Below are 23,998 nucleotides of genomic sequence, written 5' to 3'. Positions count from 1 at the left end.
CCGGTCGCCTGATCTCTTCTCCCACGGGTCACGCTGCTTCTGGTGCTTGCTGCTCCTATCCCTATCTTTCACCCCCTCCCCATCCATCCCGGGGTTGGCGATGCATTCACCGACGACGACGACGACGGTCGAGTGGCACACGCAACGGCACACGACCGCGTCCGGCCAACCAAGGCTGGCTTAGGATGCTCTAACGCTTGCGCGCGTCCGCCTAGTCCGCGGCACAGTCAACCAGCTCTCTCTCTCTCTCTCTTTCTCACACAGGTACTGGGAACGCGGGCAGAACGCGCCACACACGCGCTTCCGTTCCGAAAAAACCAAACCGGTTTTCTACCTGTACTCATCAGCATTTTAGTTTCGGACCAGTCCGCTGGACACGAAAAACAAAACATATTAATATCGAAAAGAAAAGAAAAAAAAGTGGTGGTGGTGATAGGGGGGAAGCTGTGAACCATCGTTAGCTCCAAGCGTCTGTGTGTGCGTTTGGATCTTCCCTTTGGTTCACGCAATTTAAAAGTCCCAACGATATTTCTCTTCTTTTTTTTTCGTTTTATTATTCGAGCAACCGATTTTGTTGCGCGACACGTGTCGCAGCGTCGCAGGTTTGCCGCGTCTCATCCGGTAGCACCGAATTGCTGCAGCTTCGCACGGTGGGATCGGCGAATGTGTCGGCGGTGGTCAAAATGCGAACAATCGAATCTCGAACACGGGCACGTGTTAGTACGAAGTGTTCCCCGCCACCACACACGGGACTAGCCAGCCTCACCACCGGCCGCACCACACCGCTGCTGTGTACAGATCCCGCCGCACCGCAACTAGTGTTGGTGCGTCGGAGCACGCGCAGCCACGGCACCGTAGCACAGGTTAGCAGCGCCAGGAGGCTTCGGGCTTCGGGTTTCGGATTTCGGGACGGTTGTCATCATCCCCGGCCCCACAGCAGTCCCCCGCCCAGCCGACACCTTGCAGCAGGAACGCACGTTGCAGCACGACACGACACCGATGAGCCAGAGCCGAAGCGGGCGCATGCACAGCGGGCAAAAAGGTCCTGCTGGCCTGCCGAACCGAAGCCAGTGCCGAACCGAAAACCTTCTCCCCCCACAAGCGACCGTGTGCTGTACCGGAATGCTGTGTTGGCGCGCGCCAACCGACCAAACCTGCACACACAGCGCAAGGAGGCAAGGACTCCGAGCAACGCACACAGCCACACGAGCTCACGAGCAGGCACGAGCGGACGGCTCCGGTTCCAGGTTGACGCAGTCCGAGCTCGGCAGGCATAATTTAGTTAGCATAAGACGGTCGGTATGCAATGAAAGTTCGTCCCTGAGGCCGGTTTCCCGGACGCGGTTGCTCTAGGCGCGCACACACACGGGGCTTCTGGTGGTGCTCGACGGTTTTTGTGTTGTTGGTGCGTGGTTTTTCGCCTCGCCTGTGTTGCCCGCCGTCCACCAGCAGTGTGTCCCCAGCGCACGGTGTCCACGGTGTGTACGTGCGTGTGTTGGTGTGAGGTGTGGATGGGGGTTCGCTTAGCGGGGTGCGTGCAAGCTGCCAGGATATCGCTAGCGGTGGGGCCATCAGGTGTGTGTGTCGGAAGTGCGGACGCGGAATTCTAACGCGCGGCGGCAGGCTACCGTTACGTGTGCGGGAACTTCCAATTTGCGGGAATCCCCTGCCCAGAGGGTTGTTTGAGGGGAATACACGAGAGTCCCCCACTGTAGAGACAGATAAGCAGGTGAGTGTGTAGCCGGGTGCGTTGAAAAAAAAAGGGCCGAGAAGGACATTAGGGCTTAGGTAGGTGCAGATTGTGGTGTAGTGGGTGAGTGAAGTGTGCGCGCGGGAATCATTTCGAAACAGCAAACAACATCCTCAGCAATACAACAATCAAACAAACTCAAAAAAAAAAACACTGTTCGCGAAACGCGCCAAGTCTGCAAGTCAACTTACAGGTAAGAGAGCCTTTTTTTTTTAAATTTCAATTAATTGGAAAATAAGACTTTTCGCATTTTCTCCACAACCAACACTGTTGTACGGAAAGATACAGTCGGCTTACGTTCCAAACCCGTCTCCGAAGTTCAGCGGTGAATTTCATCCACTTTGCTCCAACCGTGCCGAATTCGGGTCAGATTTTGTGGAATATCTGCAACTCCTACCCAGAGGTTGTCTTTGTGCATACAAGTCATGGGTTTGGGGCAGGCAAAGTGTTAACCCCTCTCTCCCTCCCTTCCTCGTCTTTGGCAAAGGTGCGTGTGATAGGTGCAACCCATATGTCAGCTTCCACCTGTGCGACCCACCCCGCCGCACGAAAGACCCGGGGATCCGTGACATCCAGGAAATCAAAGGTCCACATGCACACTTTTTCCTAAATCAATTTAACTATGGCAGTCTCTTGTACCCTCACACACACACACACACACACACACACACATAGTGAGTGCGATGTGAAGTAGTGTACCGAAGCACATGTTCACATGTGTCGTTACCCGGATCCTCTCGGCAGTTGAAGAGGTCGTCTTCAATCGGGCGGGGCGGCGAGCTGCTCCACTATTACCCGGTGCAAGATATACGGCTTCCGAGTAAACGGTTTTCGCGTAGCTTATTAACCGCGTAGCGCGACGCAGTCCTCTAACCCCCTTCCCCTTGCTCCAACCATATTCCACCCGGCACGTTTTAGGTCAAGGAGTCGGTGTGCCTCTCACGTGTGCGTACGCGCCGGGGACGTGAATGCGGTCCGTGTGGCCTTTTTCCAGTGTGTGTGTGTATGTGTGTATGTGTGCTTGCGCTTCATTTTTATTCCTCGTTTTTCCACACACATACACACACTCATACGTTTTCCACTAGCAGCTCGGCGAGGACAATATCACAAAAGTTTTCTGCGACTTTTCACGTCACCATATGCCGACCTGGCTCCCTCCTGGACCTCCCCTCGGCAGGCTACGAAGTTTGCTGTGAGTTTAAATTCGCCCACCTCCCGGTGTCCCCTCCGTGCAGCCGGCAACCTTCCCGGCTTTTGGGAGGGAGGGCTTACATTTGCACCACTGGACCCACTGCTCCGAGGTACACAGGTTCTGCAGGTGGAATAAGAAAAAAGAGGAAGGAAAATTGGAAAAAAACAGCGTAGTGTGGTTTTCTCGGCACTCAGTTTCTTGTGCTGTGGCTTTTCCCGATGTTTGTGCTTTGCAAAACCCTTTTTTTTGTCTTCTGCTGTTGGGCTGCAAGGCAAAGGATCCTTCCAACAGAGGACCCACTCCACTAAGTGATCAATAATTTCTGTGTGCCCAGTAAGGGGGGGGGGGTTTCCTCGCCCAGTCCAATATGCGCAACACGAAAGAGGTGAGAAAATCACGATGTCGGTTGGGAAATTCATGACTTTGAAAACGAGAGAAAAAAACCCCCGCAAACCCCCCAAAACAAGAAACTCGCATACAAGCGGCCCGAAACCCGCTCAGTAAAAGTATAATCGCAATCCGTCGGCTGCGGGTGCGGTGGAGTGTAAAAATGATAAGCGACAAGGCATCAACGCAGCCGCTGTTGCGCGAACGTACGGGTACGCAAACCGAATAAAACCTGCCAAACCGATTTGACGTAACACACACACACACACACACACACACACACACACACACACACACACACACACACACACACACACACACACACACACACACACACACACACACACACACACACACACACACACACACACTATGCAACTGGAAGATTTGTGTCGAGATTTTTGGTGTTGTCGCGCGGGCGATGTGTGACTCGACGCGTGGTTATATTGATGTTTCTCCTGTGCTCGCTCTCTCTCTCTCTCCCTTTCCGTTGCTAAGGGGACCCCGGCAAAGCAAAGGCACACCCGGAAAAAATAAAAACACACCACCGTGCACACGCACACACGTTGGTAAACAAAGGGGGGCTGGCTATAGTCCTCGCGGACGGTAACTAATTTGTGCCGCCACTGCTGTCACACTGCTGCTGGTCGGCTGGGTGTGCGTACGGACTGGGAGCGTTCTTGGCTCGTGCTGGTGTGCTGTTGTGTTGCCAATGAAAAGCTAGACAAGAGAGAGGGAGAGGGTGAGAGAGAAGATTGAAATAGACTGAGGCAACACACACACACACGCGCGCGGAACCATTCAGTCGCCCTTGGATACAACGGCAGCAAAACAATTCAGCTAAGTTTTTCCCCAACTACACGCGCGCGCGTGTGTGTGCGACCTCTCGGGTGCTCCTTTGCCGCTTCCAGGTGCCCCTGGGGATGGCGTGCTTAATCACCAGCGGAACAAGGGCCTCCCCCCGCCGGACGCGTCCAAACCACCCACGAACCTACGCTGGCACGTAAAACGGGCACCTCGGTGGAATGTTTTGGAACAGATCTCAGGCGCTAGGGACGCGGGCGAGGTCCACTGCGGGTTGGGGTAGGCAGGGCGCTAGAATCCACATTCACTTGGTGGGCTTGGACCTCTCCGAGCGGGGCGGGTGGTTTATAATCGATATCCCGCGTGCGTTCCTGAAGTTCCTGACGTCCTGGGGTTTGGTGCCGCAGTCGTCGGTGAGGACCTGGCTGCAGCCGACCCACTCTCAGAAGCTCTGCGAAGCATTGACAACGGAAGAAAAAGGACGGTCTTTGAATCGCTGGTTTTGATTCCTACAAAGCCATGCCGCCATGTTGGTTCAACGTCCAGTCCAACAACAAAAAAAAAAGGCCCGAAAGGTTCGTAAGGGACTCCAGCAGCACTGCCCGCACACTTTATGGCATCAATTACTCCAGAGCTTGGAGGGTTTTGGCCCGAAAGAGAAGCCAGGGAACACACACACACACACCCACACACCTGTGCAAAAACCTCGGCAACTAATATTGTTTGTGTTTTGTTCCGGCTCCGGCTTCGGTGTGTTTTTGTTTTACAGCCAGCCCCGCCGGGCGCGCGCTCAGAGAAACCTTTGGGAACGGTGGGAGGGCAATTTAATGTTCTGCGTCCTTCCCGGGCTCGGAACCGCGCCCCCCCCCCCCTCCTTGCAGCAAAGCCCCAGTACTGCCAGGGGAAGTGATGAAGAAAGTTGCTTCAAAGTTGCATCCTTTCGCTGGCTTTTTTGTGTATGTGTATGTTCCGAGTAAGAAGTTCCTTCCGTTCCTTTCAGTGTACACTGGCAGGAGTCAAACTGCAAACTCCGAGGTGTGGAGCAAGCGAGACGGACACTAATTGCTTGTATTAATTTTCCTACATTCCCCTCCCGCGTGAAAAAAACCCAACGCCCTCCCAACGTTCCCAACTGTGGCTGCACTACCCCTATAGTGGTGTTGGCGCTTCCTGTTGATTCTCTGCTCCGCCATGCCACGCACGCCCCAGGACGCCGCCGCCGGAAATAGCATTCAGCCGGGCAGGCATGGACGCGGAAAGGCTCTCGCGAAAAAAAAAGGCTTTGAAGGCCGAAGCTTGCAGCACACATTTGCATACCGTGGGCGGCCCCACAACCCATTTGATGGGGCAGAGTTGACGCGCGAAATGGAAAAGGTCAAGCCCTCAGCCACGGCAAGCCCTCCCGGTTGTAGTTCCCGCCCGCGCCACACGGCAAGGCTTTAGAACGTCCCCTTGCAGATGGCTCGGGCCGTCGGTTTCCAGGGGGCGCAAACTGTTGATTAGCTTCCCTCGCCGGGGGCCGCCCAAAGAAAAGGAGATGCATGTCAATTAACACTAATTAAGCACTCGGCGATGCTACATGCACGTGCAGTTGCACACCTGCCCGCCGGGAGCCACTCCTCCCTCCCTGATCCGCTAAAATGGTGGCAGTTGTCATCCATTTTTTTACCTCCTGCTTGCACGCCCTCTAGGCGGGAGCGTTCGCAGTAAGTGATTCATTTAGCATTTTACGACACGGGGCGACCTACTGTGGGCACTAGAGCCCCAAGGTACGATCGTAAAGTCGCGTCAATAATCGAAGAACGGTGGCCCACCAGCTGCGAAGGTGCCAATGGGTGTCGTTGGATGTCCGATCGAGGCAAGGAACTGAACTGGGCAGCTTTCTTCAGGGGATTCGTTTGGGAGTTGCTGCGTCGGTGGTTTACTGCCAACGCTGCGTTTGTGTGGAGTGGTTGTGTAGAGCAAGTAATTTGACACGTCCGATGGGAGGGTGGACGCCGTTGGATACTGTAATTATGAAAAGGTTAGCACCGCATGACCCGGTACCAGCAGCAACCGCTGAGTGACAGTTTTAACCTCGACTACCCAACTCACTGCTCGCTGCTGTAATGCTGCACAAGCTGCATCTTCCCCCGAACCTCGACTCGACCAGTCTGGTGTTGCGTAAAAAAACAGCCACCTCTGGCTTCGATAATCTTCCCCATGGCAGCAGCTACCGCTCCTTGCCTCCTTTCCAAAACCGTTCCAACCAAGCCAGTGGTACTGCTTTGGCGACAGCGGGCCCGGCGTCAGGTCGGTCCGCACACCTAACCAGTTTGTTACGCGAAGCGCCGAGTTCTGCGTGGGCAGATCGGACTGCTGCTGCTGCCAACTTGTTTCCATCGGCCCTGATTGCATCAGCATCGAGCGCTCGAACAGCGTACGGGGACCGGGCCCGATGCACTGTTGCAAGCGCCGGGGAAGCGCCTACGCAAAACCGAGCCGCCGAAGGCCGCGGCACTACGGCTGATCGAGCTGCTGTGCGGTAACGGGTAGAGATGTCACCCAGTCACCCCGTTCTCAAGATGACCCTTTCACTATCGGCGCGTTTTGGTTGGGCAGCTTGCGTGAGGAGGTGGGCACGAAAAGGGACGCTCGCTCGCGCAAATCGGAAAGCGACAGAGCGACACATCAAACGTTACGATGCGGTCGCAGGCGTTTGTGTGATTGTGTGAAAAGAGCAACCAAACAACGGAAAAAAATCCCAAATTGAGCAATCTTAGTGCATGATGCAGCGACTACATTGAAGCTTTGACCTTGATGCCTCGCACAACAAAAGAGGAGTTTATCGTATTTACGAGAAATAATTCTTAATCAGTCAATGAAGTAGTGCTGGAATTACTTCTACATAGCTCTCGCACAATTTTGTTTGAAAATAACACGAACTACAAAGCGAATGGATGTCCCAGTTTCAACTCATCTTGTTATAAGTATCTCTACTCAAGTGTTGCACGGATTTAACGATATAGGGTTGTACAGATCTGGATGGAATGTAAAAACAACTACCTCTGCCAGCTCAAGACCTACTTTGTCCAGCAAACGTGTAATGTTTTCAGTACACTGCAGGTATTCCGACGGGCTCAACGTGATTTCTGACAGGTTCAAGATAGATTTCAGGAGCTTGTGGTCTTAGTTTGTTTTCCCCCTAGTCAAGACAACGATGTAATGTTTTATGTTCTTCGGTGAAAAGAATGTACTACATGAACCAAAGAAAATGAAATTTCTTCAGATTCTACCTCATGTAGCTCATGAAACGAACTACACAGAACTTTGAAGGAGCTTTAAACCATGTACTACTATTTGTTAAACTACCTACAGAGCTATCTGATAACTAGAGAGCAATGGACAAACTTTTTCTAGTAATATTCTGTGATGGGAACAATGAAGTTTTTGTCGGAATCGATTCCGAATAGTAGGTCCAGAATCAGTTTCCCTAATCAGTTTCCGGAATATATTCCGGAATCGGCGCCGGAATCGGAATCGACTCCGAAATCGGTTCCGGAATCTGCTCCGGAATCGGATCCGGAATCGGATCCGGAATCGGATCCGGAATGGGTTCTGGAATCAGCTCCGGGATCTGCTCCGGAAACGACTTCGGAATCGGCTCCGGAATCGGATCCGGAATCGGATCCGGAATCGGATCCGGAATGGGTTCTGGAATCGGCTCCGGGATCTGCTCCGGAATCGACTCCGCAATCGGCTCCGGAATCGGCTCCGTAATCGGATCCGCAATCGGATCCGGAATCGGATCCGGAATCGGAGCTGGAATCGAAATCGATTCCAGCATCGGAATCAGCTCCGGAATTGATTCCAAACGAGTCCGATTCCGAGCTTCCACCACTAATCTACATAGAGAAGTGTCATAATTTGTGCTTGTCTCTTTGTTTGATTAACAAATGATTGATTTTGCGAAGATTGTCTACCGGAAGATGCTTTTTCAATGAAGCGTAAACTACAATATGTACAACTATCGAGAACTCGCGTTTGTTTACAAGAGGTGGCGAACCACAACGAGCGACAACGCGAGGCCCGTGCCGTATGTTTGACATCTCTGCGGTAGTTGTACGGCGCGTGCCGGTTCATTTTGACACCAGTCGCACCGCCTGAACTCTCCGCTTCACATGCCCGCACGTACGGTGCGCCGTTAGTACACGGTGCACGTGTGGCGACGGCAGCTTTGGTGTCGTGATTTGCGTCGTCCCTCGGCGCCTCTCGTCCAGCGCGTAATTTGAGAAAGAAGAAGCAAAACACCAATTCCCCATTGGGCTTCTTTTTATCTTCGTTCAACTGCAGCTACCATTCCCGGCCCGCCCGTCAGCAAAGTCAACGCAAGTGAATATGCGCTACACACTGTTTCTTTCGCCGAGGGTGGGTGTAGTTAGTACATTTTTCTTCATTTCTTTCTACAACAACAACAGCAGCGGAAAAAAGAGCAAAAAAGCAAAACAAAAGCACTTCATGTTGTCCTGCTGCTGGTGGTGTATGAGTGCTAGCTCATGGCGAAGTTTTGGTAAAATTCTGTAGAACCATTCTCTCCACATTCTCCCACCAAACATGTCAAAAGTCCCCAAACCAACCAGTCCCTGCCAAGGGGGATTTGGAATTTCCAGTTACATTCGAGGTCGCTCTACGTCCCTCTAAATCCAAACCCAAGAAGAAGAAAAAAACTCCCCCAAAGAACAGTTTGACCGATGGGTTCACCACCTCGCCCGGGTTTATGCCCCACAACGGAACACAAGAAGGTTTTGGGAGAGGGACTACCAGTTTCTGAGCCATTGTTGTTGTTGAATTGTGATTGATTTCTCTTGTCATCCAGCGCGCGCGTTGGTGGAAACGCGTTCTCGCCCACACCCTCCACTAGTGGGTGGAGAGGGGAAGGATGAAATCGACCAGAGATTTCAGGGGAGGAGGGGAACTTTCCTAGGGCGCTGTGACCGGAATAATTATTGACCACGGGCGGCGACAGAACTGGGGTTTTGGATTGCTTGCACCCTTCGCCGGGTACGTCGGTGCCCGTGTCAGCTCCAGCATGAGGAAGTGAGACTTTTGGGGTTTTGGTTGTTCAACATCCCTTGCCTTTTGCTTGAGATTTTTCTTTCAATTTTTTGGGGAGTTGTGGAGTTCTGGATCTTAGCCACAGGCACACCACAGCAGGCTTACAGCTTGTACAAACAATCGTTCGCACCGGGGCCCGCACTGGACTACACTGCCCAAATTGCCTGATTTGCTGGTACATCTGGTACTTCTTTGAACTGGTTTCTAAAAGGCTGCAGTAACTCCCGCAAGCTTCGGGAAGGTATCGATTTCTCTGCTGGGCAGGTCCAGCGCGAACCACCTCCACAATGCCCGTCGTGCAGCTCCAAAGTGACATTTATTTATTTAGTACGTACCGTCTCGACTCCCGGCGCATATCGCTCACATTACCGACGCCTCCGCCTGGGCCTGGTGTGTGTGTGTCTTCTTGAAAAACCACGATCGTCGCGATGCACGCAGCCATACAACCTTCAATCAATCACGCGTCCCGCTGGTCTACCGCGGTTCGGCGAAAATTTACGAAACCGCAGCAAACACACAGCACACAGCGCCCTCGTCCATATTTGGAAACGTGATGCGAGCTGAGGTAGAGGACGCACACGCACGTGACGGCTTCCAGGGTCTCCGCATGTAGGTCGCCAGTCGGGAGCGAGAAGCCCATCCCGCTGCTCATCCGCCCCCGAATATGCCGAGATTATGTTTCACAACATTTTTCCGCCTAATTGTTATCGTCATTACAGGGTCGCAAACGAATCGCTGCGAGAGTTGGATCGCCATCGGGGCACACTGCTGCTGCCTTCTCTGTACTGCTGGTGCATTGCCCACGGTGATGATGCCGCCGCACACAGCCACACATGTGTGACACTGGGTTGAGCTAATTTTAGCCTTGCGCCAACTACACACCCTTGCATCCCCGGCTCATGCCCCAGCGTTTTCGTTGCAATAAATTATCTCCATTGGCGTTGCATCCTGGCGAATGTGTGTGTAATGCCACGCGAACGCGCAAAAGGGTTCAAATATTATATGCCCGGGAGCGGCACCACGGCACGAAGGAATGTGACGGTGGCTCCGGCGGAATGCTGCCGGACCTGTGCCGCGGACCTGATTGATGCAACAATTTGGTTCTTTTCGGTGGGCGCGAGGACGCTGGGCGCATTCCAGGAGGTATGCAGCACCGGAATCCTGCGCCTCGGCGATGCTTGATTTTATTATAAAACATTACACACTCCGATACGGACAGTCATCGGCATCGTGCACGTTGATACGACCTCACATTGATTCAATCAGTCTGTGTGCGGGGCAGGAGAGTGAGGAAGTTGCAGGTTTGTTTGGAGGTGTACTTCTATTCCAGTGAATTCAACGCTATTGCACTAGAGAGTACTGGGTGTGTGTGTGTGTTGAATGGAGTGTTGTAATGGGCTTAATTACACAGCGCTACTTCTAATCCGTTTGAATCGCGATGGCGGACGCTGTTACGTGGAGGCGCACTGGTACATTGGGACATCGCCTGCATCTTCATTGTTTTGTGCTAGTTTTTAGGATCTTTCAGCTTTTATGATAGCAATTACTTTCTAGTTTAATTATCGCATCGCATGCTGTTGGAATGGGCACGAGTTTTTCTGCAAACGAGCAGTATTCGACTGTTCGGGCTGTTGAGGATGCTTCTGATGATCTTTTCTTCAAACTGGCCGAACAAGAACATCCACGGGTTTACTGTATTGAGTTGAAACTTCCTGTCACTTGGCAGCAAACTTCCTAAACTGGCAACGAAAAAGGTTGGAGGGTTGTTAGGCACCTAGATACAATCCTCCGGTTAGGGATCTCGACAACTATCGAACATAAAGAATCTCTTGAAGTGATACAGCGAAAAGTAGTTAAATTCTAATGCGCCAAGTCCATCCCGGTCTGGTGCCGCTGCGGAATAACATCTGCAAATAAAGTTAAAGACATTTTTACAATGTTCGCTGAATGCTCATTCAACCGTGTAACGCAAGAGCACTTCAAACTTTGCAAAAACCTCTCACTGCATCACCGTTTGCTCCGTTTCTGTGGTGCACGCGACTCATTGCAGCCAATCCGAACTCTGCCCGGGCGTGCGTTCTCAGGTTATGGTTGCTCACCCGCGATCAGCTTCATTAGTATTTTCCGCAGTTAACCATAAGTTTATTTTGCTCTCTTCTACCGTCCCAGACTATCTCCTTTTTTTTTGTATTTATTTTAGTTAGATTTTGAGACAGGTTTTGCGAGCGATTGGGTCGATTGCTGGGCGGAAGGCGAGAACAGAAAGGCAAGCCCTCTAAGGCTTCCGGCAGTGAGCGATTATCCCGGGGGCGTTTACGGGTGTTTGGGTGTGTGTGTGTGAGGGGGGGCAGCGAAACGTTGATTTAATTGATCGATACGCGACCGTCGTGGGTACAGTGAGTCTTTTTTTGTTGCTTTTCCTGCCCCTTTGCGTGAGCTGGAGATGACGGATAAGGCGAAACAAAAAACACTCACACTGATCGGGGTGGTGGCCACCAAAACACACACACACACAGCTATCAAGATACGTAAGAACAAACGGGAAAAAACCTCCCCGACTCCAAAAAAAATGACAGAAATGGCAGGAAGAAAGAAGACATTAGTTCCAATTTGGAAGTTAATCAAGCACAACTGCCTGAAATGGTCCAAAATTTCATACATGGTGTCTGCCCGAATAGTCAAGCCAACCTTGAAGCGACAACAGAGGCACACAAATGGAGGAGAGAGAGACACACACACACACACGTACAAAAGTAGTAAAGCGATAGAAAGGCGACGAAGATGCGAATCGACAACGCGGAGCGCAAACATGGGCCCGGATGATAAAGATTTCGAGAGTGCATCCCGCTGGAAAATCGAAGACACCCAGCGTGTGGAATTTCATTAGAGCGCAGAGAGGGAGAGAGAAACAGAGATAGAGCGAGCGAGATAGTTAGTGGGAAGTAACGGAAAGCATTTTTGTTGAAATGAAATGAAGCAAATGAAAACATCATGCAGGAAAAAGGAGAAAAAGATGAAACAAAAGGGAGTAAAAACCACCACCCAAAGCTAGGGAAAATAGAACCCAGCAAGAAACGAAAGATAATACAAAAAAAACAACAAACAGATAAAACAGAGATGAAACAAAAACGAAAACGGCAGAGGAGCAAACTCGAAACAAGGTTAGTGTAAATGAAAGCAGTTGAAATAAAAACAACAAAAAAAGAAGAAAAAAAAGGAAAAGAACTGAAACGGCAAGCGAGAGAGAGAGAACACGAAGCAAAACAAAGACACTAAAATAAGGGAGGACAAAACCATTAGCTCGGCACGAGAGACGAACACTGGACAGCGGGACGAGAGCGTGCGGGCTAGTAAAAATGCTCAAACGATACGTATAATCACCGAGCCGTGGTCCGCGGCACACGGCACAGTCCGAGATTGGATGTAGAACAATGTCTGTCCCCTTGCGCCTTCGTCTCCAATCCCTCCTTAGTCGCTTAGTCGGGCAAGTTTCGTTGCTTTCGGGGTTCGGTTCGGGATCGGGAATCTTCTGCGGCTGACGGAAATCGTGAATGTGATAAAGCTGAACATGAGCACCGAGAGGGACCCGCGCCGCTACCACTGCTGCTGCTGCTGCTGCTCCTGTTTCTACTGCTGTCCACTGGCCGCCAGTGCCCTACAAACGAGCGCTTTATTAACATTAATTAATGATAATTTTATTCCTTCTCATTATCTCGTGCGCGGGCCGGAAGGGTGGCGGAGCGGTGGGCCCAGCTCTTTTTGTCTTTTCGTTTCGGAGACAGGCGTGGCGGCGAACCGGTCACCACACATGATGAAGATGAGATGCTGTGGTGGATGGATTGGTGGATTTTCGGCAACCATTTCCTGCGCGGCCGCGATTGAGGATGCAGGGTTTTGTTGGTCCCGGGTTGGCCCTGTCACTCACTAGCACAGGTCGGTGTCGATTGGGGGCCGCCCAGCAAACGGCTCCGAACTAATTGCGAAACTCCTCCGGCGCCGGGCAGCGCTTGCTTTCCCCTGGCACTGGCAGGCTTTAAAGACACCACCTTCCTTAATATCCTTCGCCTCCACTGCAGCCATTCGTTTGGGGTTGGGGCAGAGTTTTCGTCAAGTTTTGCCCTGCGAAGCACACCTTCCGAAACGCGCCGTTTGCCTTTCCCCCCGTTCCGAGCGTCAAATCCTTGTCAAGTCAAACGCCACCAGTGACTTTTATTGAAGTTTGACACAAACGAAAGAGAGAGAGAGAGAGAGAGAGGGGGAGCCGTATCTATTTCTAGCACTGAAGCTCATTTAGTCACTGCTCCTGCTGTGGGGATACTCGACAGTGGTGATACTTTTTTTTCTCTTCTTTTTTATCCACTATCCATCTTGCCCCGTTTACACCCAACGCTTGAACGCTGCAATCGTGGCCGGTGTGTTTACACTTGCGGGTGGTACACTTTTCATTGCTAAATATTTAAGTAGCTTCCGCTGCACGCTTACATTTACATTGCCCAGCCGGCAAATGCCACCAATGAATGTCCTGCCACCCCCCTCCCCCCCCCCCCCAACCCCCCGCCAAGCACTATTTGAAGTTGACGGCAGGCGTAGCGCACTGTCATCTTCGAACTGCGTGCCTATTTTTCAAAGCCCATTGCCAGCTATCCTAGCCTGCCCTGCACACCGACCCACACTCCGGCGACTGCTGATCCGGCGTAAGATGAATACTGCCTCCCCATGTTCCGCACCCGGCAGCCCGCTACGCTCGTCATAGTTTTTCCAACAAACATCATGAATATTTAATACACAAACGAAAAACATCTTAATTTTTGTCCCGAACTCTTAAGTGTCGGCAGATCCCGGGCCGCATCTCTTCTTCCTTACAGCACACACACACACACACGCTCAAACGCACAGCATTCCAATTACGGTTCCGGTTCCTTTTTTTGCGGGCTGGCTATAAGGGTAGCACTTTCTTCGCCAGAGTTTCGCTAGCTGTGCAGTGTGCTGCTCGCCGTCCTCGTTTGCTTCTATTTTGTCGGCTGAATTCAAGATATTCCCCCGTCATTTGGGGCGGGCGGTTTTTTTTAAGTCGGCACCTTTTGCCACTGCCAACTTTGCCCGCACTCGACTCGGCCAAGTATTGGCAAGTGAAGTGTGGACTACCCGGGTTCCCAAGTCGGCAAAGTCAAGATGGCTTGGGACGCACCGAGTAGACCGTCGTAGCGCAACGGTTCTTGATACCGGTGCCGTCACTTTGCGGCAACATTTCATGCCTTAATTTAGCGCAAAAAGGTCTCGAGCTCGTCTTGTGTGTGTGTGTGTGTGTGTGTGTGTGTTTTATGCTTTCGGGTTGACTTCACTCCATCCAGTGTGGAGCCATCTTGTGCCGTTGGAAGCTGAAAATGAAACGAAACCGGGAGCAGCATCCAAAAAAACACTTACAATTCGAAGCAAAAAGATACATATTTACACGTGTTTCATTTAATTTTGCCAACCACGAGGAAAAATGCATTCCGACCTTTCTTGCTCACACCACGCCGCGTCCTTCGTCCTCCGCGTTGGCAGCGAGAGTAAGAGTAGGTAAGCCTAAAAAAAAATAGCTTGCTTCCAGCCGGATCCAAGCCCAAACGCAAGGGGGAAAAAGCGCACGATCCCGAAAGCGAGAGTCAGCATTAAAGCATTAAATATGCTGAAAATACGGCAAAAGTGTGAATGCTGCCTGGAGCGCAGAGGACGCGCGCCGAGTGGTGCGGGGTGCGTGTGTATAAAAATAAAAATAAAACCTTTTCCCGGGGTCGTCCCGTGGCGAGCTGCCGGTGTAGCGCTGCCGACACTATCAACGCCCCGACGGCGGAGGCGCTTGCAGAGCGCTCGAAAGTGCTCGAAAAATAAAACGCTTGCCAAGGGGCGGAGGGGCTGTGGGAGGCGGGACAGTGCCCGTGACTTTTCCGTTGCGGCCCCGGACGAAGAAACAACAACGCAAACGGCAACGACGGCAGGCGAGCAAAATAAAAGTAAAGCAAACCCCGGGCATGGTGGTGCCGGTATCGGTTGTTAAATGGATCCTGCTTGCACCATTATCCCCGGGACCGGGCCGACCGATGGGTGGGAGGATTTCGGGGAAGAATTGTTGTCGGGCGCCCTCGGTGTAGTGTGGGGGGGGGGCTTGTTTTTCGGCATATTTTGTTATTCGGTGGGCTGTGCGTGTGATGAGCTGTGCACGGTGGCGCTGATCCTGCTGCTGCTGCTGCCTCCTTCTCTGCGTGTCCCATTAGGGGGGGGGGGGGGGGAGGGGAGGAAGCGGGAGGATGCTTTTTCGCTGGCAAACTTTCGCTCTAAAAACACCTCCCGAACATTCCGGGATAATTCCGGGGTGCTCACGGTGGGAAGAAAATGGTGCGGCTTCCGGACGAATGGTCGTGGTATATGGGGCAATCGTTTCTGTTGTTTTTGTGCTATTTTTTGAGGGTGAGTTTTCGGGCCCACTTTCTTCCCTAATGGGAGACAAGTCAGGCTACCGGTGAGGGGGCGGGTGAAGTAACGCGCACGTGAGTCACTAATCATTCGTTCGACAACGGTCGGCGAATGAGCTGGCTAATGGCATAATCCTTTCAATGCACTTTTTTCCTTGCGTTTTGGAGGGTTTGAAAGCGCTGAGAGGGTGAGGGGAAGCGTTTTAGACCAGTGCAGGAAAGGATGAAAGTAAGTATGTTTCATAAAGAGCATAAATTACCTTGCTAGAGATGCGTAGAATACAAAAAAACTAGGCAAAAAACTAGGCTTATTTGCAAGAAAAGTAAAAATAGGAGTGTCCTTAAATTACGTAACCCTTAAAATAGACAGTTTTGTAGCCATCTTGAGAATGTTTTTGGGTAGAAAAATAAAAACAAGGATTGTTTTAAATTATGGATATGAAGTGAATTTTCCTACAATTATCCATAAATTACGACACACTTTGACAAAAAAGAATTTGCCTACTCGCTCCCTCTAGTCTGGCAACATAAAGTTTGAAGCGAATTTACCTCTAGACTGTTGTCTCAATTCCTTTGAGCGTTGCGTAATTATTGGACGGCTCCCTTGGTTGTTTTAATTTTATAGAATTTTTTTGTACATTTTATTGAAATTTTTGGATGCAAATATAAGTTTGAATTATGGCAAAGGAATAACAACATATAGCTGAAAACCCAAATCAAATCACCGTCGGAAAAAGTTCGGGTCAAAACGGGACTCTGATACCTGTCACGTTGTTTACCAGCTAGCGAGCAGTCAATTAAGCTATCGAATCAATCGTATGGTACTCGGTTCAAATGCAATATGATGGCGTTGTTCTTCGCTATCGTTTGCTGTGCTGCTTTAAATTGCTTGAATAATTTAGTTCGTTTATGAACTTGAAAGATTGAAGCACAAATTTCATACAATTCAGGGCAGCTGTAAAATAAAAAAAAAGATTTGTGATATGATATGTGAAAGAAAATAATTGTATGGCATTGAAAAGCCTGCCGAGAAATTGTGGATACCTTTGCAGAGAAAAAAAGCATAAGAATCAAATGTAACATCACATACAAATAACACCGTTTGCGTTTTCCTTTCCACCCCTGCGCTTTTCTTTGCTATCCTTACCTAGTCTCCTGTTTTATATCGAAAATCTGTTCCGTGCACCGTATGGCTGATTGAAATAAATAAGTTTGCTTTAAAATGTCTTCAACAAAAAAAAAAAAAACGTGAAAAACGCAACCGACAGCGGCGAGGAGCCACCCTTAACGACCGGTTCGGTTCGACGACCGTGTGCGCACAACGGGTAGTTCAATTAGAAAAAGTTCACGTTCACGTTTGTTTCGGCTGCCTTTCCGACGTACCGTGCCCCGTCCCGTACAGCCATCGTTGCTTGCAGTGCTATAAAGAAGAAAGAAAAAGAAGACACACACACACACAAGTCAAAGAAGTCAGCTTGTCAAAGGGATCGTTAGGGTGCTGGCTTGATAAAGCTATTCCTGCAAGTCATTACTTACGAGCCAAATCTCGAGCCAGCGAAAATTTTCGTCTGCCAAAACGAGCCGGCGAAAAGGAGAGTGAAATTAAGTGTTCGAGAGAGAGAGAGAGAGAGCGCAGGAGAGAGATAAAGAGTGACGGAATGGAATTGAGGAGCGAAAGGGCACGGAAAAACCATGGCTTGGCTGGAATGCAGCTTCTGCATCGGGCGGGGAAAGTATTTGGCTGGAGTGTCTTGCACTCGCGATGCGTTAAGCTTTTTTTTCTCCTCCCTTTGCCCCATTTACTTAGCGCTGCTTTCTATTTCAGCTTCGCGTTTCCCCCTTGCCCACCCACCGTGCGCTCACCGTTCGCACTCCACCGTGCAGCCGGGGTTTTCCGCTCGATTTATAAATGTTTGCCAAAGTGCCAAACAGCCAGCGAACTAATCAATCAAACAAAGCTGACGAGAAGCGATCGATTTTCCATCCTCCCTCTCCCCCCTCCTTGCTGTCGGGGAAGTTTTCGCCGTACTACTGTGGCTGTGTGTGTAGGTGAAGATTTTCCTCACCTCGAGGATGTTACCTTCACACCCTTTCCAAAAAGCTTCAAAGAAACACCCGCCCACGTTTATCCTTTTGACAGGCGGAAAAGGTTGCTTCACACGTACAGCAGCAGCAGCAGCAGCAGCAGCCCCGACGATCCGGGTCTGTCTGTGTCTGTCTTTACGGTGTGCCGGGGAGGTGTGGAAAGTTTTCGCAATCCTCGTCAAGGTGTGAGAAGCCGTGCTTGCTTCGGTGTGTTGGCTTTCTGCCTGCCAGATTTTCTCGCTGTCTCGCCGAACTTACCTGGCAGGCGAAGGACGGCACGCTTCCCTTCCCGCAACGCCGCACGATGTGAAGCTATTAATTTTACTTTAATTATTAATAATTAATTCACTTTGCCCTTGCACTAGCGCGGGCGCGTGAAAGTGGCCCCGGTAAACAAACATGCTCGTGCACATGGCTGGCCGGGGGCCGGGGGTTTTCGGTACTCGCTCATTCTTTCGTGCTCGCTCGCACACCCAGCCCGAGCCAGTTTCGTCCTGAATAATTATAATTACCCACGTCGGTGCGGTCAGGAAGGGAAGTTTTACGAACTGGCTCGCAGGAAGGAACGAAAAAAAAACCCACCCCCAACACCCACGGAAGAAAAACTCACCACGAGAGGAGCGAGAGGGAAGCAACGCACTCACACACGGTGTGGAAAAAGTTCATCAAATATAGAGCACAGCGAATGGATGCAGATTTTCCACGCGGTCACGGGAATGTGAAATATTCAGCGATTTGTGTTAACGTTGCTCATTGGCGGCCGGTGCTCGGGCGAAGCTCGAGCAAACACGAGCCAGATGTAGACGACGATGACGACGACGAGATGGCGTTGGCGATAGCGGGCTCCCTAATTCACTGAACTAGATTAATTCGCAAAGCGTAAATCGAATTACTTCCGATTTTCCGCCCCAATCGGTCACAAATGATAGGGAGGACGGGCATGTGGCCCAGCGGGACGACTGGCAGGTAATAGGTGAATGGAAGGAAGCAAACCAGACTGTTCGTGGTGTGTGTGTGTGTGTGTGTGTGTGTGTGTGTGTGTGTGTGTGTGTGTGTGTGTGTGTGTGTGTGTGTGTGTGTGTGCACTCTGAGTAAATATGTCCCGCAGTGGGAGAGCGGAGGGTGGACTAGTGCCAGGGCGGAGATCTGTGAATCAATTAGCGTCGCAAATAAACAATCTTCCCTGTACCGGCAAGCGATGCGAGATTAGGGTCTTCGTCGGTGCTGGGTACACACGAAGAAGCAGGACCCAAGAGGCAAGCCAAAGGCAGGTGGATGGATAATTAGGGCAGCACGGTGGTGGTCTCCCTTTGTTTTCCCGACCGCGGCGGTGGTGCTGGGCGCGATTTGTTGTGATCGATTTTATTTTTCGCGTTCGCCGCACCGCCACATCAAGGATCATTAATTTTTAATCCATTTGCATTGCGCGCCGGCGCGCGCAACTCGGGCGGCAAAATAAAAGCTCGCCTCTATAGCAACAAGCGGCCCAAAGAGCTGAAAAGGAGGAGCGCGCGCGCGCGAGAGAGAGAGAGAGAGGTTACATTAATCCGCGCGCAATATGGACGCGGCACGGAAAATCAAACGAAGCAAACGAAGGCAGCATTTTGTTTGCGATGCGATGAGTGGAAGTCGCTTGTTTTTAATGAATTGAGTGCGACGAAAGAGAATGCGCGGAAGCGTTGTTAGATTTATTATTAATTATATTACAGCCAGCGGACTATTTTGGGAAAGCAATACCATTTTTGTTTTTCGTTCGATCTGAAAGCCGTTCGAGCTGAATGCAAAAAAAGAAATATTAACCACAGCGCAAGTGCACCGTAGCTTCGGTTCAGTATAACCTGGTTGCGTTTTAACCGCTCCTCGGTGGAGCAGCTTCATAGTGTAGTGTGTAACGTGCTTCGGCTTTACGTGCGGGGTAGGTCGTGAGTTCGAATCTTTGTGTAGGTTAGGTGGATGTTTTTCAAAACGTTCTCAAATCAATTATTATTGAACTATGACCAATGCGGGAGAAGGTGATGAATATTCTGAATCATAATATGGGTAAAATGTATTACGGGCTAATTAATTATAAAAAAAAACAAGAAGAGAAAATATAATGTTAATGCAAATTACTGGACCAAACATTACAACTTTGACAATAAATTGCCTAAAAAAAGTCATGCTTATTTGCAATATTAAAGGTTTTTTTTTTAATATAGTTTAAAAAGTTAAACAATTATTATGGAAAGCTCGAATTGCTGCCATTATTAGAATGAAAACATTCCTGTCATTTAAAAGCAATTTTTAAATCTTAAAATGCAATTTGGGAGATAAAAGAAACAACTCTGTAATAAAACTCTGAACAACAGCTTTCCACAACAAGCAAATTAAACGGTTCTCCTCTAATCCGCTTTGGAGCGTAACAAACCTCCAGCAGGTTAACTTTAAGGCTTCATGGCACTTTTAGCTACAACCCCCTCACCCACACTCCCTTCCCGAACTCCCAATCAGGACCGCCCGGATATCGATTGATTGTGCTAATTGCGTCTGGTACAAAAAAAAAAGAAAAAAGGAAACGCGTTTTAAAACAAGCGCAGCCAAACACACTCACAAACTCAATAGCGAGCTGTGTGTGATGCTTTGCCCGTGCAACGTGCAAAATTCTAAACGCTTCGGCACCAACGGCACTAGCAACAAAAAAAAACCCCTTCAAACGCTTGGGTTTGTAAGGGACACGGCGTCCCCATCAACGCGCCTAATTGCATTTTGCCTTCGGAGTAATTTTCCGCCAGTAGCGTCGGTTGCCGCGTTGCGTATTGTTTCACTGTCTTCTCGTTCCCGCGGAAGAGTGCATGTTTCTGCAGAGAGAGAGAGAGAGAGACAGAGAGAGAGGTAGTTTTGCGTTTTACTTTAAATTACTCCCGCTGCATCGGTGCAGGCCGCCGTGCCATAATCAAATTGCTTTGTCGGTTTGTTTAGAGGGTGTTTTTTTACTCTTTTTCTTTGTTTTTTTTTTCACGTGACCATTTTTTTCTTGATCCTTCCATCGTTCAACACACACACACACACATGGCTTAATTTCGTGGCACGAGACAAAAAGCGCACTCACTCAAGCGTTTATTACCGACATTCCAGCACGGTAAGCGAAGCTTTTGCTAGGTGGCATATGGGGATCACATCATGGGGAGGTGTGTTTTTTTTGTGTTGGGCTGCTTCGTTTTTGGTGTTTAAATAATGCCACTCAATGGGCAGAGAGACAGAGTGAGACCAGATTAAAAAAAAAAACTGTGATGGTGGTGGCAGGTTAGACCAAAGGCTAAAGTAAACGATGCGGCACGCGAAACACTGCCGCCCGACGAACAGGGAACCGCGGCCTTGCCACGTACGGGATTGGCCCTTCCTAAAAAAAAAAAAAAAACTGGACAGTTTCGTACTGCCGTCCACCGACCGCCTCCCCTGCCCGAAAGAACCATCCAACCGACCCGTCCCGGAAATGCCAAACACGCCGCTGGGAGGTGTTGCGTTAGTTTTGAATTTTTCATGGAGCTAGTGCCGGGGCCATCGTCACCATTCCATTCCGGAAGCAGCTCTCCGATCGGCAGCGGTGGCAGCATCACTTTTGGCGATGGCATAGTGTGCTAGCACACGGTAGAAGAAGCAGCAGCAGCAGCAGCAAAAAAATCCCCCTCCAGCAGAGGAGAAAGAAAGCCAGACATCTCGTTTCGGCAGTGTGCGACACGTGATACAGGTGGTGCCAAAAAAAAAGAAGCTCAAGCTTAAACGAAAACTAATCTTTAATGATATTTTTTGTTTTATGTTTTTCTATAGTTTTTGTTCCATTTTGCAGTAAATTGGCAGAATAACAACATTTAAATTAGAAAACCACAAAAATAATTAAAAAGTCCAACTAGATTCTTGTATAAACATGATATTTAAATTAGTTGGATTTCCCATTGCAAGCTTCTTCCGATTGTTATCGGAGTAAAAATTGAACGTGAAATAATCGAATCGGAATAGAAGGCATTTTTTAGCATTGTAGTATTTAGTATTTTTAAATTAAATCTTTGAGTAATTGTGTCTGTTGAATTGTGGTAGTTATAATAGCAATCTTTATTTCTTCTTTTTTTTAATTCCATTTCAATTCAAATGGGATTTGTTGAATTTGCTACGAATTTGCCGAGCGAATGGCAGCTAAACGGAATCGTGAATCAAGGACTCGTTAAGCTAAGGAATGGCAGGAGGAGTTGTTAACAGTATATAAGAAAGCGATAGAAAGTAGGAAATAAAGAGAAAGAGAGAAAGAGAGAGACAGAGAAAAAGCGCTAGAAAAACTAAAAAAAAAATGTTATTTTGTTTGCGTTTTTCATGTTACAATAAAAGAAAGGTTTGCAGCTCTGTTTTCTTGTCACGCACTGTCGCACGCGAGCGGCAGTGACAGTAACCGCGTGCCAGAGCAGCGGTACAAAAGCGAGCCTGATCCGCAACCGGGGGCCGCTTACCCGAGACCGGCGCACCAAGCGAAGCTGTCAATATATGTTGCCACGGTGGCCAGTCGGCCAGAAGGCCACCGATCCTGGCTACTTAAAGCCCGTCCCGGGGCATTGTTTTGCTTTTTCCCGTTAGCTCGATTTTTCTTTTTTTTTCACCAGCCCCCCCCCCCCCCCCGCTGCTTCTTCTACCGTCTTGCTCATCTTCTTCGCCTTGCTGTTGACACAAATATTGCCCACTTGATCCACGGGGCCGCGGCATCGTTTGCTGGAAAACCTGCGGGAAGGGGAATGCACGGATGAATCCAACCGATTCATCCTCACACACACACTCACACGTACAGCAGCAGCAACAAAAAAGGGGTTTTCGGGAAAAAGGGCACCAAACCGAGAAATTGGAAAACCGTCACGTGGATCAGCGATAATGGAAGCGTAAAAAATTTACATAAGCCGATCAGAATAAGTTTCACCGACTAATCTTTTAATGGATAAAATTTGAATATCGACCAATGGTGGAGCAGCAAGGGGGGAGGAAAGGGAAAGGTGGGGGAGTGGGGGGGGGGGCAAGAACGAGACATCCCGAGCATATGCACGGCTGCATCGAACACAGCAGCCCAACACACCGAAAGGAAGCGAAACAAAACAAGACAAACAAAATAGAGTGTGATGATGGGTAAGTCGACGGGTGGGGAGGCATGCCTATGGTCATTTTTCCGGGAAAGCTGTGCCTCGGTGGAAATGTTGGAAAAGCCACGAAGAAGCAATGCTTCGCCGGAAGATCGTCGAACGGACACTCTTAACTCAAATTTTACAGAAAAAATATCTTCTTTTTTGGTTTAGTGTTGTGATGTCGTGGTCCTTACACAATGTGTGCACGTTTGTGTGTGCGTGCGCGTGTGTGGGTGTGATGCTTCCTTTTGCTCATGGCTCATCCGTCATGTCGGGGCGATTTCACGCAGCAAAAACAAATTAATTTCACTCACGTGAGGTCACGGCGGGATCACGCCAACTGATGAGCCAACTTTGCTGCCTTTCTTTCGGCCCCGCCAAAAGATAACCCCCCTGAAACTCCCACACACACACACACACTAGCAATCTTCGATAGGAAGTTTTGGGAAAAAACGGCGTTTGTATGTGTGTGTTGGTAGAGGCACGAGCGTCAGAAAACGCCATTTATCACGGGCACGGTACACGTGCTGTAAACGCTCCTTCTTACATACAAACACACACACACACACACACACACACACAGCAAGAGAGGTAAGCGAATCCTTCCCGGTGGTGTTAAAGCCCGGAAGTGAGCTCCACTTCCGTAATCTTGCCCCCGTTTTTTTGCTCCCCTCTTTGTCCTTTTTGGTTGGTTCAACGCACCGAATGCTTTCCGACCCGCAAAAGCTTAAAATTATTGAAAGTTGCCGAGGCAGTCCAACAATAGTTGTGTTCCATCGGCACACACACACACGGCTCAACACTGTAATCGAAACTTGCTCGGTCGTGTTTGTCCGGTGCGGGGTGTGAGAAAACACAATTTTTTGGACAACAGCAGCACCCAAAAAAAGAAGGCTCGATAGGCGGCCATTTTGCAGCCCAAACACGCGACCGAGCCGAGGGGGGGGGGGGAGGAGGGAGATGGAGGGAAGGTGAAAATTACATTTGAATAACAATGGTCACTTTACCTCGGGCATTGGTGCCGTTTTATTTCTCATACTAGCTCCCCCACCACCCCCCTCCCCTCCCTACCTTACCCTTCCTCGTCCTCCGAAAA

At 49.9% G+C, this 23,998-nt stretch overlaps 1 protein-coding gene across 1 annotated transcript in view; it reads left to right on the top strand.

Moving 5' to 3' along the window:
* The first annotated feature begins 767 nt into the window (after positions 1 to 767).
* Positions 768 to 23,998, top strand: part of LOC121589398 (irregular chiasm C-roughest protein-like) — a 200,434-nt gene continuing 177,203 nt past the window's right edge. The window contains exon 1 of the mRNA XM_041908310.1: positions 768 to 1,943. The gene's annotated coding sequence lies outside the window, so the exon portion shown is untranslated. The remainder of the gene's footprint in view (positions 1,944 to 23,998) is intronic.

This window comes from Anopheles merus, chromosome X, assembly GCF_017562075.2.
Source record: "Anopheles merus strain MAF chromosome X, AmerM5.1, whole genome shotgun sequence".
In the NCBI taxonomy this organism is placed as follows: Eukaryota; Metazoa; Arthropoda; class Insecta; order Diptera; family Culicidae; genus Anopheles; species Anopheles merus.
The sequence above is the reverse complement of the archived record's forward strand: the minus strand, read 5'-3'. Positions and strand labels throughout refer to the sequence as shown.